Genomic DNA, 11546 nt, shown 5'->3' with positions numbered 1-11546 from the left:
TGCCAGGGTGTACTTGACACTCTCGAGCGTGGTGATGCGGCACGACATCCGGACGTGGACATGATGTCCGAGGCATTCCCACACCTCGTGATGCACAACTTCACGTCGCGACTCGGAAAGAGGGTGCGTGCGGGCACCGTGCCAGTCTCACCCACATCTTCCTCCCCCATCCCCAAAGCACAAAGATCCTTCGTATAGGCTATAACCCTTTCTCATTTCCATGATGTACATATACGTTGTCGAAACGGAACCGTAAGAAAAACTCAAGTACGTCTTCTGACCTGAAGACATACCGAGGCTCCCATAAGGCCATGCGGGAGGGCATGTGGCACAGTTTTGTTCCATAGAGTGCCGGTCGTGTCACTACCGTTCTCTGCGGTGAGGGCAACGCCTTTTAAAAACAGCAGCGCTACGCCTCTATAAATAAAATTAACGCCGAGCTGCTCGCGCGTACCGAGATTCATCTGTGAACGTGACACCTACCACCCGGCAACTTGCAGATGTCTCGGAATGGGAAAGAGTGAGCAGACTTTTGGGCCAGGTGCTGTGTGTCTGCCTGTATATTCGGAGTTTGCATGTTCTCCTCCTGGTCACTTTGATTTTTCTCCGGGTCCTCTGGGTTTTTCCCTACACATTTAGAAACTTTAATTTCGAGTATTTTGCTGCTATACATTTTTATGTGAAAAAGAGCTACATAGCTCAGTGGTAAAATAAAAATAGTTTCGTTTTACTTTAGTTTTCGAGCAACAGCAAAGAGTTTTTTTTTTATTTAACGCCATCTCTGAAGCTGAAGGCGCGTAATGTTGTTCATTTGTTAATGCATCCGCAGTTTTAAACAGGGTGGCCGCTGGCCTCTAACTGGCAAACGTCTGCGAGGACACGTAATGAGAGTCCAGCGCCGTCCGTGTAACTTGCCGCATCCCCTCCCGTGACTTCTGTGCCCCCCCCCCCTCCCAACAGGTACAACGTCTACAAGCGCGACGGCAAGGACATCGAGTTGAAGGAGGTGGGACCGTGATTCGAGATGGAGCGTAAGTCTGCCTGACACATTGTTACTCGTCTCCACTTTACACCCCTGCAGAGGCGGTGGAAATTCCACATTCCTTGTGGACTTCCCTACGAAGTGGTTGTAAATTTTATCGACCCCTGAGAGGATGATGGGCTAAATGTAAGAGTGTGAAAACCTGCCATAAATAATATTTTTGGGAAGTCACAAGCGCCTTAAGTTGCATCTCATCTCGACCATTTTAATGGGCACCCCCCCCCCTGTAGCTGTCCCCCTGTGGCACAAAATAAACTAACAAAACTAATCTATTTTTATTTTACCAGGTAAGGCCCACTCAGCTGTATAGCTCTCTTTCAGGAACGACCGGGCCACAAATGAAAGCGCTATAAAGTGGCTTGTCACGCAGAAATATATAGCAGCCAAATACTTTTAAACGCATGTTTCTAAATGTGGAGGGAAAAACCGAAGGACCCAGAGAAAAATCCAAGCGGTCACGGGGAGAACATGCAAACTCCAGATATACAGGCGTCGGGATTTAACCCACGACCTCTATACCAGGCGAGGCCCCAAAGTGAATTAGCACTTGGTCTGCGAGCGGGTATTATTAGTCTGTTAGTAGGAGGTAATGATTCCGGATTTCAGTCTCAATTGAAACTGAAATCTGGAACACTTTTGTCATATTTTGCTCGTATAAGTGTGTTCATAAAATACAAGTTTGGTCATTGAGAGAGTTATAAATGTCCTATACGCATTTCATGTTTATTGTATTTAATGTATGAAGAAAATACAATTTTGTATATGCTACAGAATGTTTCACACGTTATTCAGTGACACTGCATATGACGGGCAATGTTTGGGGCAATCGGCCTTCAACATGGAAAATACATCGAGGCCACATGACCCGTGGCCACCGCCACTTCAACCGTGGCCCCACCACTTCAACCGTGGCCCCATTGGCACGTTGATGTGTGGCTCTGCCTTCACCTGTGGTGAGAATGAGACCAGAAAAATTACAGGAGGCCGACTCCATATGAGTCCGTCACGCTCTGGATCTCGCTAATGGGACGTCGGATTAAAATAAAACATGGAAGCGACAAGTTTCTTCTCTGGCGAGGACATTCCCACAAGATTGGCGCCTTTCCCAATTAATGGAATTTGCCCCAACATCACCCTGATCCAAACCAGCGGGAGCTGAAATCTTCCAGAAGGTTCAGGATTTATTGGTACAATCGTTCGGATGTTGGTGTCCGCATGGACTTACATTTAAAACCCCCGGTCCGCTTGACGTCTTTTAAACAATACCTGTGGTCGGGTCCGCTCCCCCACCTTTCTATCCCCTGCTTTTTTTTTTATAACCGGTGTAGTATATGTTGACGGTGTGTGCGTGTATCACAACGTGATGTAACCGGGCCCTCGAATTGCCTCAAGAAATGAATAAACAACACCTGTCGCTTTGCTGTTGTGATGTCACCACGAGGCGCCGAATGACGGTGGGACGGCGGCGTCGCACTCGTCGAGCGGACAAGGGCTCCGTGAAATGACGGTGCGGATTGCGCCAAGCGTATAGAGGTCGCCGATTGCGCGCCCCTGTGGCTCGACCACTCGTGGGTCCACCTCAAAGTTCCTGTGCCCATTTGAACCTCATTGCCTGCGATGATGCTGCTGCTGCCATGGAAGAACACACGTGGCGCCCTCTTGTCTCTCCATGTTGTCTTTCATGTCCCATCGCAGTTTTCAGGTCACTTGATGTTTACAGCCTCCGGTAAGGAGGCAGTGAGGTTCAGCCGCTCGATTTTTCTTCCTTTAGTGCACAGTACCGTACACGGATACGGGCACAGTACGACACTGTAGCTTTATTGATTGTTCAACGAAAAAGACCATCCCTCGCCCAGTCTAGTTACCTATACGGTGTAATATATCGCGAGACATTTGTTAACGTAAAAAAAAATGGAACTGTAATGCTGAAAATTATACTCCATGAAACTCGGGGTTTTATGGAGTATCTGAGGGCTTCTCAACGCTTCATGCCTCGCCCCCACTGATGCCCTCTTCTCCCCACTCCTACTACTGACGATTGTATGTAGGGTGTGTAGGCATTTACTTCCGACTGTTGTATGTAGGGTGGTGGGTTGCTGGTGGTGGTGGGAGTAAATGAGATTTAAAACTGGGTGCTCAACTTGAACTCACCACCACTCACATCATGTATGCACTCATCCGCCATCTTGCTCACTGACCCTGTTTCCGTGTTGATGGTGTGAGTCTGTATTGATGCTGTGAGTCTGTTTATCGTGTGAGTCTGTTGATGCTGTGAGTCTGTGTTGATCGTGGGAGTCTGTGTTGATCATGTGAGTCTGTGTTGATGCTGTGAGTCCGTGTTGATGGCTCGGTGGCACGGTACAGAAGGGCAGTACAACTGTAGAGTAATGGTTGTTGTCCAGCAGCGGCAACTGCGGTGGACGGGGAGTACACATGCCAGTGAGCCTCACGCGGGTTTGTCAGCAGGGCGGAGGCACTGGGGCAAGGATCACAGAGACCCTGTCTGGAAGACCCTGGAACCCGCTCGTGGGTTGGAGAAGGGAGGCGCGGCCAGGGCGGAGCCAGGCCGCGCCGAGTCGGATAAAAGCAGCAGAGAGCGAGAGCTCGTGGTTGCAGGTTCTGGGAAGTGGAGTCGTCTCGTCGGCACTGTCGTCTTTGCCGACTTGGTCGCTGCCGTCTTCACTAGATAATTGGGCGGCCGGATAGTTGGCTGTCTCGGTCGATGCCGTCAGTGTAACATGGTGAGGGTTGTGTCTAAGCTAGGCTATTTGACTTGGGAGAAGCGAGGGCGAGTCTGTGAACCTGATGGTGTTAAATAAGGAAGGTGCGGAAGGTATGGGAGAGGATGAGGAAGATCGTGGGATGGATGGGGGAGGATGAGAAGATAGTGGGAGGGACGGGGGAGGAAGAAAGTGGGAGGGATGGGAGAGAGAAGGAGATAGCAGGGGGGGACGGGAGAGGAAGAGGGAGATAGTGGGAGGGAAGGGGGCGGAAGAGGGAGATAGTGGCAGGAAAGGGGAATGAAGAGGGAGATAGTTGGAGCGACTGGGGAAGTAGAGGGAGATAGTGGGAGTTATTTGGGAGGATTAGGCAGATCGGTTAGAGTAAGAAGGTGATAGTGGGAAGGAAGGGGAAGGAAGAGGGAGAGAGTGCGAGGGATTGGAGATGCAGAGGGAGATAGTGGGAAGGATGGGGGAAGAAAAGGGAGATAGTGCGAGGGACGGGAGAAGAGGGAGATAGTAGAGCCAAGTGGGAGGAAGATAGTGGAAAGTACTGGGGAGGAAGTGGGAGATGGTGGGAGGGACGAGGGAGGAAGAGGGAGATGGTGGGACGGATTGGAGAGGTAGATAGTGGGAGGGACGCGGGAAGAAGAGGGAGATAATAGCAGGGACGAGAGAGGAAGAGTGAGATAGCCACTGATGTTCGCCGTGGCCAGAAATTTAAACTCGGTTCACAAAGGTCATGGTGTAGTGGGTGTTGAGGTGGCATATCCTGGCTGGCCAGGAGAAGGCAGTACAGCAAGTGGGATAAGCACCATCTCTGTCTGCATGGGATAGAGGGTTGCCCCCTTGCACGAGTGGGTTTTCTCTGGGTACTCCTGTATCCCCTCACGTTTATGAACGCTCAGTAATTGCCCAATTGAATTATTGCTATGCACCGCGACGTTCGTTTTGCTATGTCATGTGATCAGAATTGGGCGCCACGGTGGCGAGATGTTAACTCTTTTGTAGGGTATACAGGAGGTCGTGTATTAAATCCTTACCCTGACACCTTTGTATTTGGAGTTTGTATGTTATCTCCCCTTGGTCGCGTGTATTTTTCTCCGGATCCTCCGCGTTTTCCCTCCACATTTATTAACACATGTTTAGAGTATTTGGCTACTAATGTCCACGTAATAAGCCAATTTGTTGAGCTGTAATTGTGTGGCTGCTTCTGAAAGAGAGCTGTATAGCTCAGTGGGCCTTGCCTGGTTAAAGTAAAAAAAAATAGTCAAATAGTTTGCAATTGTTTATATCTGGGATAAATGCACCCGTGGCTTTAATGATGTGGGGATCTGCGCCTGGCATTTTCAGGTGGGATCCAGAGCAATGAATGAGCCCTGACAAGGCAATGGCCCACCCGTTGATTTGCTCCATGAGGAACTTTTAGGGGGCTCGGGACCGTGGCGCCAAGAAGACCAGCTATTGGACCATGGAGGCACCGAAGGGGGCAGTTTCCCCCCCAAACGTAACGCTCGCTATCTGGTCGATAAAAACGTATCAATAGGGTCACAGAGCTTGGGAAATCGTTGGTGCCAGCTTACCAAGTGGCTTCCTTCCTGATTGTCTGTGGTTCCTCGCACCTCTGAGGCCTGCTTGATCACGTTATAAGTATAAATATTGTTATCAAGTTCTAAGTGTAAATAATAATTGTTATTACTCGCCTGTTCTAAACATACGCCTGTTGTTATCATTCGCCTGTTATCATTCGCCTGTTTTCATTTGCCTGTTATCATTCGCCTGTTTTAATTGGCCTGTTATAATTTGCCTGTTTTCTTTCGCCTGTTGCTACCAAGTAATAAGTATAGTTATTGTTATCATTCGCCTGGTGTTAGTGGTGCACGTCTCAAATCCAGCACTGGGGAAGGCAGCGAGGGTTCGTAAATCACCGCACAATGATGTTGTGAAATCCTCTTCCCGTGGGCGTCGAGGTGCATAACCTGCCTCGCCAGGAGAAGGCAGTACAGCAAGTGGACTCATCGCCATCGTCACCTGTACGGTTTAAAATGCTGCCCCTTCACACACGTGGCTTTTCTCTGGGTGCTCCGATTTCCCCCACTTGTACAAACACTCGTTATTAATTAGCCAATAATGCCTCCATACATAGAGTACCGTAGAGCCTGGACAATCGTTGGTGCTGGCTCACCACGTGGCTTCCTTCCTGCATGTCTGTGGCTCCTCGCGCCTCTTGAGTCGTTCTTGTGAGCGCTATATAGCTTTAAATAATAACTACAAATACTCGCCAGAAGGTGGTGACGCAAGCCTGCGATCCAGCACTGTAGAAGGCAGCAAGGGTTGGTGGATCACACAGTAAATATTGTGAAACCCTCTTCCCGTGGACATTGAGGTGCCTTCTCCTGGCTGGCCAGGAGAAAGCATCTGACTGGCCAGGAGAAGGCATTATAGCAAGTGGGATCATCGCCATCGTCACCTGTACGGTTTAAAATGCTGCCCCTTCACATATGTTTGTTTTCTCCGGGTGCTCCGGTTTCCCCCCACTTGTGTAAGCATTCGTTATTCATTGATTGAAAACATCTTACAATAAAAAAAAAACAAATTCAGGACCTTACTATGACTCAGCGTGGCTTTCCTGGAGTAAGTCTAATTATTATTATAAAGAATTACAGGGGCTGTATGATGACACGACTAGAGAGCTGGCTTGCACTGCGGGGAGCTTAATAGTCAACTTGGATTCCGCACCCCTCAATGCCCTTTTTAAGTTCAGTTTGTGCACTTAAGACTCGCACAAACAGCCATACTCAGAGAACCATAGATTCCCACTCAGACCCAGAACCAGAAACCCATAGACTCCAACAGAGACCCATACATTCCTTCAGACACTCAGACTCATACGGCGACCCTATATACTGACACAGGGATCCATAGACTCAGACAGAGACCCATACACTCACAGAGGCCCACAAACTCAGAAATCCATAGACTCGCACAGAGGTCAATATAATTTAAATCTGAATATTTATTTACACTGGATGAATCCGATGAGCTACAAAGATCTGTTTTCACAGCTGTCCAATCGGGCAGGTCAGAACATAACTAAAAAAATACAAAAAATGACAGGAAACACAAACTGTTCAAAAATAAACAAATTAAACTAAACTATTTTAATCTTTATTTGAAGCTTTCGTGACTGCAGGAATCCATACTCTTTGGTTCTTTCGGTAAAGTCACGTAGGTATAAATTAAATAAAATTAAACAAATCACGACGTTTCGATCGCAACATAAGCGATATTTTCAGGTGGGACAACCACAGCAAGAAAATGCTGAAGTCGGCGGGAGAGCTGCCGTGGCAAGAGGTTATACAGGTATGAGATGGGGGCGGAGGCAAGGGGGGAGAGAGAGAGGGGAGGGTGTGGGGTAGGGAGAGGAAGGGGAGCCGCGTGAGCGCTAGGAGAAGAGGACGTGAGGCTGGGGTGGGGGGACATAGGCGGGGCTAGCAGTAATCGGCAGGTAATGGAAACAACAACACAAGTTAAGGCATTACCTGGTTGATAACATCCTTCCAGTGATTGTTTAATTTGTATCCATCTTCTCGATTGAAGTTTTGTCCTTGGCCTCCGAAAATAACAATATCATGCGAGCCCACAGCGTTATAACAATGGCCACTACGGCAGAGGTATTGGTTCTGCCATGTTTCAGATCCGCCTTGTGTTCGCGAACACGGTCCGAGACGTGTCGTTTTATTTCTCCAACGTAACTGCGGCCGAAGTTACAACTCAGTTTGTAGACTCCAGGGTATAGACAAAACTTCAACCGAGAAGATGGATACAAATTAAACAATCACTGGAAGGATGTTATCAACCAGGTAATGCCTTAACTTGTGTTGTTGTTTCCATCATTACCTGCCGGTTTTACTGCTGCCCCGCCCATGTCCCCCCACCAGCCTAACGTCCTCTTCCTCTAGCGCTTACGTGCCCCCCCCCCCTCTTCCTACCCCACACCCCCCCCCCCTTTTCTCTCTGTCCCCTTGCCTCTTCCCCCCTCTCTTAACTATATAACCTCTTGCCATGGCAGCTCTCCCGCTGACTTCAGCATTTCTTGCTGTGGTTGTCCCACCTGATGAAGATCGCTTGTGTTGCGATCAAAACGACGCGATTTGTTTTATTTTATTTCTACCTATGTGACTTTACCGAAAGAACCAAAGAGTATGGATCCCTGCAGTCACGAAAACTTCAAATCTACATTTAACACCCATACCCTCTAAAGAACTAACCCTCAAGACACCTAACCCTTAAAACACCTATACCCCTAAAACGCTAACCTTCTAAACACATAACACTCTAAGCCCCTAACCCTCTAAACCCATAATAAATATATTTTCGGGTTAGATCGTGTAAATATAAATGTGTCGTTAAACCAGACACCACCCGACACAGCCAATTAGTAAAGTTTGTCATGACAATAAAAAGTGCCATTAAGTGTTGGAGAGAAATCCAAAACACCTTTAGTATGGATAATATTAGTTGTCAAAGTCTTGGTGTTAAACCCTCTAAACTCCCAAATCCCAAAACCCCTAACCCTCTAAACCGCTAAACCCCATTACCCTATAAACCCCTAACCCTCAAAACCCCCATACCTCTAAACCCCTAAACACATACAATTATAACCTCCTCAACTCCTAACCATCTAAACCATTCAACCTCTAACAATCGAAACCCATACATCTCTAAACACCTAACTCTCTAAACCCCCAACCCTCTAACCCCAAAATCTTCTAAACTCTAACATTCTAAACACCTAATCCTCTAAACGACCTTACCCTTAAAACCCTAACTGTCTAAAAACCTCTCCCTCGAAAACCCCACCCATAAACCCCCAAAACTCTAACTGTCTAAACCCCAAACCCTCTAAACTCCGCAACCCCTAAAACCGTAACCCTCTCGGCACCTAACCTGCTAAACCCCTCACCCTCTAAACTCCTACACCACTAATAGCCCAATCCTCTAAACACCTAACACTATAAAGCCCTTTAACCTTAAAACCCTAACCCTCTAAACCCCTAACCCTTGAATCCCCTCAAGCGCTAACACTCTCAACCCCTAAACCCTCGAAGTCTATAAACCACGAAACCCCTTATCCCCGAAACACCCCGAAACTTCTAAGCTCCTAACCCTCTAAACCACTTAACCTATAACAATCGAAACCCATAAACCCATTAAACAGCTACTTCTCTAAACCCATAACACTCTAAACCCCTTTATCCTTAAAACCCTCACCCTCTAACCCCCTAAACCTCTAAACCCCTAAACCCATAATCCTGTAAACCTCTAAACGGCTCAACTTATAATCCTCTAAATCCCTAACCCTCTAAACGCCTTTACCCATTAAATCAAATCCTTTCTAAACTCCTCACCCTTTGAAACCAGAACCTAAATACCCTGAAACCCCAAACCCCCTAACACTCTAAACCCCTTTACAGTTAAAATCCGAATTCTCAAAAGCCCTAGATCTCTGCACCCCTAACCCTCTAAACACCAACCCTCTAAACCCCTAACCCTTAAAATCCTCAACCCCTAAAACGCTCAACCCCTAAACACCATAACCCTAGAAACCCCCAAAACATCGAAGACGCTTATCCCCTAAAAAACCCAAAAACCTCTAAACCCTTAACACGTAACCTTATAAACTCCTAGCCCTCTAAAACACTAACCCTTTAACAATCGAAACCCATAAACCTTCTAAACCTCAGGACACCAAACTCCTTACAATTATAACCCTATAAACCCATAACCTTCTAAACTGTACCCCTCTAAAACCCTAACCCTCTAAGCTAATCACCCTCTAAACCGCTAAACCTCTAAAACATTTTACCCTTAAAACCCTCAGCCTCTAAACCCCTAAACCACACACCCTCTAAATACCTAACCCTCTAAACCCCTAAACCCATCACCCTGTAAACCTCTAAACCCTTAACTTATAATCCTCTAAATCCCTAACCCTTTAAACCGATTTACCCATAAAACCCTATCCATCTAAACTCCTCACCTTTTGAAACCATAACCCAAATACAACAAAAAATCCCAAACCCCCTCACACTCTATACCCCTTTACTGTTAAAACCATAATTCTATAAACCCCTAGATCTCTCCACCCCTAATCCTTTAAACACGTAACCCTCAAAACCCTTAACCCTTTGTGTGGAGTGTGGTGTGTGGTGGTTGTCACGGGGTAGGTGGGTGCAGGGTGTGTGTGGAGTGTGGTGGGTGGTGGGTGTCACGGAGTGGGTGGGTGCAGGGGGTGTGTGGAGTGTGGTGGCTGGTGGGTGTCACGGGGTGGGTGCAGGGTGTGTGTGGAGTGTGGTTGGTGTCACAGGGTGAGTGGGTGCAGGGTGTGTGGAGTGTGGTGGGTGGTACGTGTCACGGGGTGGGTGGGTGCAGGGTATGTGGTGGGTAATGGGTGTCACGGGGTGGGTGGGTGCAGGGTGTGTGTGGAGTGTGGTGGGTGGTGGGTGTCACGGGGTGGGTGGGTACAGGGTGTGTGGTGGGTGATGGGTGCCACGGGGTGGGTGGGTGCAGGGTGTCTGGTGAGTGGTGGGTGTCATGGGGTGGGTGAGTGCAGGGTGTGTGGAGTGTGGTGGGTGTCAAGGGGGTGGGTGGGTGCAGGGTGTGTGGAGTGTGGTGTGTGGTGGGTGTCACGGGGTGGGGGGGTGCAGGGTGTGTGGAGTGTGGTGGGTGTCACGGGGTGGGGGGGTGCAGGGTGTGTGGAGTGTGGTGGGTGTCACGGGGTGGGTGGGTGCAGGGTGTGTGGAGTGTGGTGTGTGGTGGGTGTCACGGGGTGGGGGGGTGCAGGGTGTGTGGAGTGTGGTGGGTGTCACGGGGTGGGTGGGTGCAGGGTGTGTGGTGGGTGATGGGTGTCACGGGGTGGGTGGGTGCAGGGTGTGTGTGGAATGTGGTGGATGGTGGGTGTCACGGGGTGGATGGGTGCAGGGTGTGTGTGGTGTGTGATGGGTGGTTGGTGCCACGGGGTGGGTGGGTGCAGGGTGTGTGTGTGGAGTGTTGTGGGTGGCGGGTGTCACGGGGTGGGTGGGTGCAGGGTGTGTGTGTGGAGTGTGGTGGGTGGTGGATGTCACAGTGTGGGTAGGTGCAGGGTGTGTGTGGAGTGTGGCGGGTGTCATGGGGTGGGTGGGTGCAGGGTGTGTGTGTGGAGTGTGGTGGATGGTGGGTGTCACGGGGTGGGTGGGTGCAGGGTGTGTGTGGAGTGTGGTGGGTGTCACGGGGTGGGTGGGTGCAGGGTGTGTGTGGTGTGTGATGGGTGGTTGGTGCCACGGGGTGGGTGGGTGCAGGGTGTGTGTGTGGAGTGTGGTGGGTGGCGGGTGTCACGGGGTGGGTGGGTGCAGGGTGTGTGTGTGGAGTGTGGTGGATGGTGGGTGTCACGGGGTGGGTGGGTGCAGGGTGTGTGTGGAGTGTGGTGGGTGGTGGGTGTCACAGTGTGGGTAGGTGCAGGGTGTGTGTGGAGTGTGGTGGGTGTCACGGGGTGGGTGGGTGCAGGGTATGTGTGGAGTGTGGTGGGTGTCACGGGGTGGGTGGGTGCAGGGTGTGTGTGGTAGGTGTGGTGATAGTGGTCATGGATCAGACCGATCAACGACCACCACCATCTCTACTGTGCGGTGGACCGGCCACCACACAGCAGCACGCGTCGGAGGAGTGAGCGGATGACTCTCCCCATGCGGGCCAGGCCCCCTGGCTTCCTCTTCTCCTGCATCACCATCACTTGATCCTCTTTCCTT

The 11546-nt window shown here is 49.6% G+C and overlaps 1 long non-coding RNA gene across 1 annotated transcript; it reads left to right on the top strand.

Moving 5' to 3' along the window:
- The first annotated feature begins 13 nt into the window (after window positions 1-13).
- LOC142929824 (uncharacterized) lies at window positions 14-6370 on the top strand. Its single transcript, XR_012945973.1, has 3 exons — window positions 14-123; window positions 961-1031; window positions 5116-6370. It is a non-coding gene; the product is annotated as an uncharacterized LOC142929824 (long non-coding RNA).
- The last annotated feature ends 5176 nt before the right edge of the window (window positions 6371-11546 follow it).

This window comes from Petromyzon marinus, chromosome 2 (assembly GCF_048934315.1).
Source record: "Petromyzon marinus isolate PM22_M1 ecotype Great Lakes invasive population chromosome 2, UKy_Petmar_22M1.pri1.0, whole genome shotgun sequence".
Taxonomy (NCBI): Eukaryota; Metazoa; Chordata; class Hyperoartia; order Petromyzontiformes; family Petromyzontidae; genus Petromyzon; species Petromyzon marinus.
This window is presented reverse-complemented; position numbering and strand designations above follow the sequence as displayed.